The 8,402-nt window shown below is 45.5% G+C and overlaps 1 long non-coding RNA gene across 1 annotated transcript; it reads left to right on the top strand.

Moving 5' to 3' along the window:
• Window positions 1–3,486: 3,486 nt before the first annotated feature.
• On the top strand, window positions 3,487–6,840 carry LOC120583166 (uncharacterized). Its single transcript, XR_005647719.1, has 3 exons — window positions 3,487–3,943; window positions 4,740–4,862; window positions 5,999–6,840. It is a non-coding gene; the product is annotated as an uncharacterized LOC120583166 (long non-coding RNA).
• The last annotated feature ends 1,562 nt before the right edge of the window (window positions 6,841–8,402 follow it).

Here is an 8,402-nt window from a genome sequence, read left to right as displayed (position 1 = left end):
ACTCTCCCCGGCCCGGGATGAAGGCCGCAGCATGGCATTCACGGCTGTCGTTGAACCATCCTTCGGTGTGGGGAAGCTCGCCCCTAAACTACACATTAGGGCACATGGGTCACTTTAAAAAATACCCATCTGCAGGCCCCAGCTAAGCCTACAAGTTCAGACTCAATTATTGTGGATTGGGACTCAGGGAAAGGTATGTTTTAGACGCCCTGGTGATTTTCGTGGGTCCCTGTGTTGAGAACTGCTGGCAACTGTTTCAGAGACGAGCTGGCCGAGGCCTGGGGGGCAAGGGGCTGGCCCAAGCTGACACTGGCCACACAGACATGGGACAACAACACAGGTTTCTTGACTTGAGCAAAGTGTTCTTTCTGTTGTATTACTTTTTCTGCTTAAAAACATTTTTTGAAAGGTATATATGTACGATTTAGGAAATTTATAAAATATAGAAAAGTATAAAGGAGACAATTAGATCATCTGTATACCACAACACCCAGCGTTAGGCACTGTTAACATGTTGAATTATCTTTTCATCTGTTTTCACGTACTTAATTTGCAAAAAGTTCATGCAGCATTTACAGCTTTTTGTCTTCTTTCTACCCCATTATAACTGGTGGGATGAGCCCCTTAAACACTGCTGGGCAAAGTACGAATTGGCAATTTTTTTACCGGGCTCTTTGGCAATGAGCATCAAGACTATTTTAAAATTATCACCCTTCAGCCCACTGATTCTATTTCTAAGACTCTTATCCTCAAAGAATGATCAGACGCATGTAAAAGAAAATTATGTACGGAGACTTTCATTTTAGTGTTATTTTAAGAGCCGATATTATCAACCTCATACATGTACAGAGCTTACAGGGATGGCTTACTCAACTGTGGTTATTCACGAGATGGCATATTCTGTGGTCACGTTTTTCAAAGAATGTGTACCAGCCAAAGTAATCTTTCTTTTTCACAGTCCCTCCACACCCTGAGACATTTGTCCTGGAGAGTGTCTTATAGGAAGATCCTCCTCTGATTCTCCCATAACTCTTTTGGGTGTTCCAGGGCCACCATCTTCCTATCTGGGTGGCTTGTAGCCTTTATCCTCAGAACCAATGTTTTGGCAGTTTAATCCTCTTATTATTATGTTTAAGGAACTACTTTTGCTTGTTCTCTGGTATGTGTATATTGTGAATGCGTATCGTGGGTGCAGGTGTGTATGTAGGTGTGATTGTGTGTGTATAGGTGAGAGAGAGAGAGAGAGGAAGCTCAGGCTCATAAATGGCTTGAGGGCAGGGCCCCGATTTCTACATCTTCATTCTTTGTCCGCTCTTCAGTTTCAGTGTAGCTAAAGCTAACTTCATCTTCCTCAATTCGGTTCTGTTTCCACAAATAACTTTTTGAATGCACAAGCGTGCCTCTCTCCCGCACGGGCTTTCTTCCTGCGTGACCAGTTTCTTTAGTGGGATCACCTAAACCATCCTCCTTTGGGACACCCAGATTCAAACATTGGGAACCACTGGCCATGGAATCCTAGCACGGGAGTTTTTTTAAGGTCTTGGCATGTGTCTCTCTATCTCATTACTGACACCTCCATCCCTTCCTTCCTAAACAACTCTCTCTCTCCACTGGACCATCTGCTTGCAGCCTCTTGTCCCTTCAAACTATCCTATATTCAGCTACTTGTTTAAGTTATTTTTATCCCGTCACTTCTATTCAAAAGCCTTCGATGGCTACTTTTAAATGAAGTGCTAACTTCTCATCCCAGCACATGAGCGCTTCCCTAATTCAATCCCAACCCATCCCTCCTCCTGTATTATGTCACAGTGCTTCCTAATTAATCCCCGATTCCTGCCAAATCGACGCATATACCAGCCCCAAGACATGCTGTATTCTCGTGACTTCTCCATTTCCTAACTGTGTGATATTGGATAATTTGCTTAACATCTTTGATCTCTGCCCTTCATCTACAAAATGGGGATAATACTAATGATAACTTCTTTACAGGATTGTGTGAGAGTAAAGAAGATATATGAATGCAACAGCTGTCATTGATTTGCTCACAGTCTTGCAACGGGGGCGGAGTTTGACAGGGCAGCTCTTATCGGCTACACGTGGTGTCGGCTGAGGTGGCCCGAGGGGGCTGGGGGGTGGGGTCTATTGCCAAAGTGGTTCCTGCACATAGCTGGCAGGTCGATGCTATTGGCAGGTGCTCAGCTGGGGCTACAGTCCTGGAGCCTCAACTGTCCTCCATTTGAACTTTCCAGGTGCTTTCTTGGACTTCCTCATAGCACCTGCCAGCTGGGATCTTAGAGAGAGGAAGTAGAGATTGCCAGTCTTCTTCAGTCCTAGGCCTGGAACTAAGTGGCACGGCATAATTTCCACCATATTCCATATTTGTCGAAGCAACCAGAGGCCAGCCGAGACTCAAGGAAGAGAAGAAACAGGCTCCAGCTGTCCCAGAGAGACCGGGGCAGGCACACAGGGAATGGCAGCCATCTCGTAAGACAAGTCACTAGCGTAGGGTTTGTGCGCTGCCCTATCTTGTCCACTAGAGGAGACGATGACTATTTCACATCTACTGAACTCTCAAGGCCTGTGATTTTCATCGGGTCGCTGTCTTGAATCGCGAGTTGGCTTTCTCCCGCGCTGTGATTAGTCGTGACATCCTGCTGAACAGCACAAGTCAAGGCCCCTAGCTACACTGTGCATCTCTTTATCCCGCCCACAGAGATTTAAACGTCGTAACCGCCATGAATATGCAGCACCCGATTTACTTTCCTCTGACGGCCCTCACTCGGGGAAGGGAACATAACAGTTGCTTTTACTGAATTTTTGTACCGCGGGAGCCTCGCCTGGCTCCAGGAAAAACCCAGAGAAACAGCCCCTTTGTTCTCCAGCTCTGCCCAGAGGTGGGCCCGGAGCCCTGGAAGGGGGGAGCTCAGTGAGGAGCTGCAGACGAGGGCGGGGTGGGGGGGGCGTGTTGAGGAAATTCCATTCTAGACCCTCATTTCCGAAACTGCTCTGTGATTAGCGTGGCTTTGTGCTCACCCCAGTCCAGAGGCAGAGAGAGGCCAGCCCTAGGTCATAAAAAGCACCAGGAAAATACAGACACAGGCCCCCTTTACAGCCCTGAGCAGGAGGTTAAAGGATTTGCTTTGTTGTTTGTTTATCTCTCTGACTAAAGCTAATGATCCCAATTACTTTTTTTAAAAAGTTCACTTGTGATTGTATTTTAAGTTTATTTCTTCTCAAAAACAGGCTTTACAACACGTTTTATTTCTTCAGCTCTGACTCGAGCCCAGTCGCCCAGTCTCTACAGCAGGGAGGGTGGCCTTGGGGTCACAGGTCAGAGGTCAGGGGCCCTCTGATTGTTCCCAAATGCACTTCCATGTAGTTGTAGGTTTGAACTTTGCATTGTTGCTTTGGGTGGGGGCAGGGGGTGGGGGCAGGGGTGGGGGAGGGCGGCGCCAGGGGTGGGGGCGCCAGAGGAGTAGGCCTTGGGGCCTGCCCTGGAGGGGACAGCCTGAAGGAGGCCATCTCTGCAGGTCAAAGGCGGCTGCTGTGGTTTCACTTGGCTTATGGTTTGAGCCAGTCCCGGACCTAGTCCCCGTGGAGCTCCTGTGGGTGAGAGGCGGGGATTGGACTTGGGGCAGACACTCGGTGTAACCCAAAGCTGCAAGCCTTGCAGATTCACAGTGGCTTTGGAGCCGGAAACCATCAGGATTAGCGTCAGCGGCTAAAAATTCCCCTGACTGCTCTCAGAAGCTCCAGAGCATTTGCCCAGAATGGCAGGAAAGGGCGCTCCCTGCCCAGAATCAACCAAGAGCTGCTCGCTTTCCAGCCCAGCCAGGATTCTGTAAAGCGAAGCTGAATGCAGGACACTGGGGCTCAGAAATGAACTCTAAGTTCTGGCCCAAGGACAGAGCAGGTGTTTGCAAGAGAGCAAGTTGAAGAGGAGGTAAACAGTCCGAGACCAATCCCCAAACAAGTTTCTCTACTGATACCTGAAACCTACCATAAATACAACGTAAATTTTTATTTATTGACATGGAAGGGTGTGTTAAGATATATTGTCAAATGCAAAAAGCAAGCAACACGGTAATATATGGTGTAAGACCTCATCTATATATGGGACACACACACAGGAAAAATGTGGAAGAATTTATATCAAAATGTTGACAGTAGTTTCCCTGACCAGTTGGATTTCAAGTGATTGTTTTCTTTCATTTTTCTGCGTTTTAGAATTTACTTATACTACACACATTCCTCGTGTAATTTTTTTTTTCAAAGCGAAAATCTAATATTCGTGAATCAGTTCTTTAGGTCAGTGTTTTTCAAAATGTGATTTTAAAACACCAATGTCAGACTAGAAAGCTTGCTGAAAAAGTCAGATCCCTGGGTGTAATTCAGACCTATCGAGTCAGAATCTAGAGGGGTGAGGGGCCTGAGAAACAGCATTTTAAACATCCTCTTCAGGCAATTCTAAAGGACGGTAGTGTATCCGTGAGTTTGCTTCCTTCAGGGGTTCTGGCTCCACCGTGAGACGTTTCAGTGGCCACTGACCCCCCGCCCTGGGCCTGCTTTCCTTGCTGACTCTTCGCCCCTCCCTACTTCTTTTCTCTGTGTCCTCAGGAACCAGAAATAACCTTTCAACCCTGGCCCCGCCCCTTGCCCTTGACCGACAGTCCACAGGAGAACTTCCCAGTATCCTCTCCTCTCCCTTTCCCATGCTCTGATCTGCTCTTTCTCTTCAGGCACTCTTTTGGCTCAAAGGACTTACCGCACAGGTTGATTCGCATCATTATGTAAGTCAAGGAAGACTAAAGCTGAAACCAAACTAAATATGCCACAGGCAGCAGGGGGAGAAGAATTACAAGGTAAGTCTGACCCTGCTCCTTGATAAGCACGTGTTCCTATGTCAGGTCTTTAACCTCTCCAAGCCTCAGTTTCCTCAGCTGTAAAATGGAGATAGCCATACCTACCTCACAGAGTTGCTGCTAGGATGTTTAAAAATAAGATTATGTGTATGTGCAAAGCATGGGAGGTGCCCAACAAAAGGAGCTATTACCCACATGAACCAAAGAACTCATGAAAAGTCTGAGATAGTTCTCAAACTCCCCAGGGAGTTTCGTAACTGCACATTATTAAATCTTCCTCCCAGATAGTCCAAATTCGTCCCTCTGGGGGTTCAGAGCTAGTCACCCCAAGAGGTGGATTGTTTTGATCTAAAGGTAACTTTAGCCACAGGCTCAAGAGAAACTTCTGCCTCTCCCTTAACTCCTAGAAGAACTGAATTAGGGGCCTTGTTCATAGATGATCAGAGATAAGGTCTTCTGACCTATCTGTAGGGCAGAGCAGACTTGTTGTTAAGCATCTGCTCTTGTCATCCTACAGTGAACCTTTGAAGCCCCCAAGGCATCTGACCTCAGCCTTGGCTCAAGATGTTTCATAGTCAGGTCCCCCTTCCTGTCTCTGAACCTTTCGCGCGTGTGGGGTCTCTGACACATCCAAGGTGAGGCCCTAGAAAACTGATATTTATACGTACCCCAGGTGATTCTATCACACTTTGCAGTAACACCGTTAAGACTTTCACCAGCAAAACAGAAATATGTGCAGTGACCGAAGACCTCTACGTAGGCGGTTTCTGCTTAAGCAGTCAATCATCCTGATTGCACGACATCACATGTTGGCTGCGGTCTGGCTGATCTGAGTTGGGCCCAGCTGGCCGTGGTTCCAGGCTGGGGTCTGGGTCCAGGTCTGCTCCTTCTTGTCTTTCATCTTTGGTAGACCAGCAGGTACCCAAGGTCTGTTCATCTCATACCACATCTGCTACTATTCCATCAGCCAAGCAATTACACGTCCACGCCCAACACCAGTGGGGAGAGGGGCAACGGTATTATACTCTGCCTCAGAATCATCAGTAGAAATCAAATGCTGTTTCTCTAAACTGAATCCAGCCTACGGCCTCTATGCGTACTGTCCACAAGCTAAGAATGGCTTTTATGTTTTTTAGGGGTTGTAAAGAAGAAACCAAGTGAATAGGAACAAACCATGTGTAGCCCACAAAGCCTAAAATATTTACTACCTGGCCCTTTAAGGAAAAAGTTTGTTGATCCCAACTGTAAGTCATCGAAATGACAAGGTTTTTACGTTAACACAGCATTACGGCACAAATGGAGGTGAGCAATTTCTTTGTGTGTGTGTGTTTTTAAGAGAGATTTAAAGTTGTTTCTAAGCCGGAGCCATGGAGAAGGAGGAAGGGAACCATTAAAAACAACAAGAGAGAGAAATTAACTAAGGGAGAATGGTCTTGGAAAAGAAGTGCCCCTGGAGTGGAAGGGACAGTTTTTTCTCTAAGGCTGGCGAAAATGGGTTGGGATCTGGTCCCATGGAGAAGAAGGTGGAGCGGGAGGGGTGAGATCGAGGTGTGACATGGTTGTCAGGGAGAACGAGAGGTCAAGACAGGATTATCCAGGGGCAGGAATCCGCAGCTATTGGTGTCGGGAAATTGTCAGACTTGGAAATGGGCAAAGAAGCGTCCTGGTGTCCTTGGATAGAGACGGGGGTTTTTCTAGCAGACCTTTGGGGAGCTGTCTGAATCTACAAGGTGTAGCCTTGAATTGTTTTTTGATTGACTAAGCTATTGAACAACTCTGTGGGGATAGAAATTACGTTGTAAAAAACTGAAAACACAAATTTACCCTGTCCATAGGAATGTAAAGATTCCTGTTTGTGGCAATGCAGAGGAATAGTGTCCTGTGGAGAATGAAAATCGAATTCCCATTCGAACCAGTTGTAATATCGTACTGGTTTCTGCATTAACCGATGAGCTAGACAAAATCTTTGACACCCATTCATTTGATGTTTGCATGAGTGTGATGATTTTACTTTTATGAAAAGTAGCATGTAACCTGGGTTAAAAAGAAAACAATAAAGAGCCTTGGAGATTAAGAAGAATATACAAAAATTTAAATGATTTTTAAGATTTAATGCCTGACATCCTCTTTCCATAAGCATTTGTTGAACACATAGTTTAGGCCAGAAATTGTACTGGGAAGTTAGAAGAGAAGAGGACCATCTGCACCTTGCCTTACCAGCTCTGAGAGCTATTTTATAACCTTGTAAGTTTAGAAAACTGATAGTAATGCAATGATTCTTGTCCAGAGAGAGGCAAACGAATTTTGTCCAGCTGAGATGCAATTGATGCCCCTACTACCTTCTCCCCTACAGAAGCCAGTTTTGCACTTATTACTAAGCTTACTCAGCATCCCTGACTGGCTGTACGTGCCTGCTCTTAGGATTCTTCTCTGAACCGGTTTTGAGTACTTTACTGGTTCTCTCGTTAATTAATGAGCTACATAAAATCTTGGACACATGTCTATTTCATAGTTGTGTAAAAGGTCTAACTTTACCACTTTTTAAAAATTATCTTCTAACGTCTAAGATATCTCATTCGGCCATCGCTACAGCCCTGTGAGACCGCCACTGCCCTCGCTGTTATGCCCCTGTTTTAAGGATGACACCTTTGAGGAACTAAGAGCTTAAGGTCACACTAGCAGAGAGTGGCAGAGTCAAGGCTGGGACTTTGGGAGCCTTCTGTTTCCACATTCCCTGTTCTTTTCACTGTTAATTATAAAAAAAAAAAAGTGACACCCCATCGCATTATTTGCTTGTCATTGATGAGCCTAAGAGCTGTGACCTACTAAGCAAATGGGTAATATTCTTGGGTACGTGATGGCTCGTGTGGGATACTGAGAAAGGAGCCACTAGGATGTAACCGCTCATCTTGCCAAAAGCAGAGAGCATTTGAAATCAACATGACACCAGATGAATACCAGGGCCAACAGGAAACAAATATCTACTTATTTTATTCCTCTCAAATAGATCACAACCCAAAATTCTCAACAGACGAATGTCTCACAAGCACATCAAGTCATCACCTAACATTGTCGATAAGTTCTGTGACTTTAAGTGAAATGACATATAACAAAACCAATTTTACCATAGGCCAGCTGATATAAACAAGAGTTAAGTGCCTACTGCGTCTCATCAAAGTTAGAAAGAAATGACACCGAACAAAACAGGTTAGTTATTCGAGGTCTTGCTGTACTTTCCGACTTATCCTTTCGCTTCTACCACAAATTAACCCTCCCCCCAGGCATATTAGCATTTCAGGTGGTTCCACTCTGAAGGCTTCTGCATTTTTTCTCAGTACGATCACTCCTTTTCCACAAAAAGCCCAACGGTAAATGAACACCTGTGGCGGATGAGCTAGATACTCTGCAGGGCACTTTACAAATGTCGCCTACACAACAAATATTCGTTATGGAAGCATAATAACGTCAGTGATGCAAATATGAAAATAAAATAAACAAAACACAACAGGATCCCTGCCTCAAGGAGTTGAGTCCAATGGA

Source organism: Pteropus medius, unplaced genomic scaffold (assembly GCF_902729225.1).
Source record: "Pteropus medius unplaced genomic scaffold, Ma_sr-lr_union100, whole genome shotgun sequence".
Lineage (NCBI taxonomy): Eukaryota > Metazoa > Chordata > Mammalia > Chiroptera > Pteropodidae > Pteropus > Pteropus medius.
Note: the sequence above shows the minus strand (reverse complement) of the source record. Positions and strands in the feature narration are given on the sequence as shown.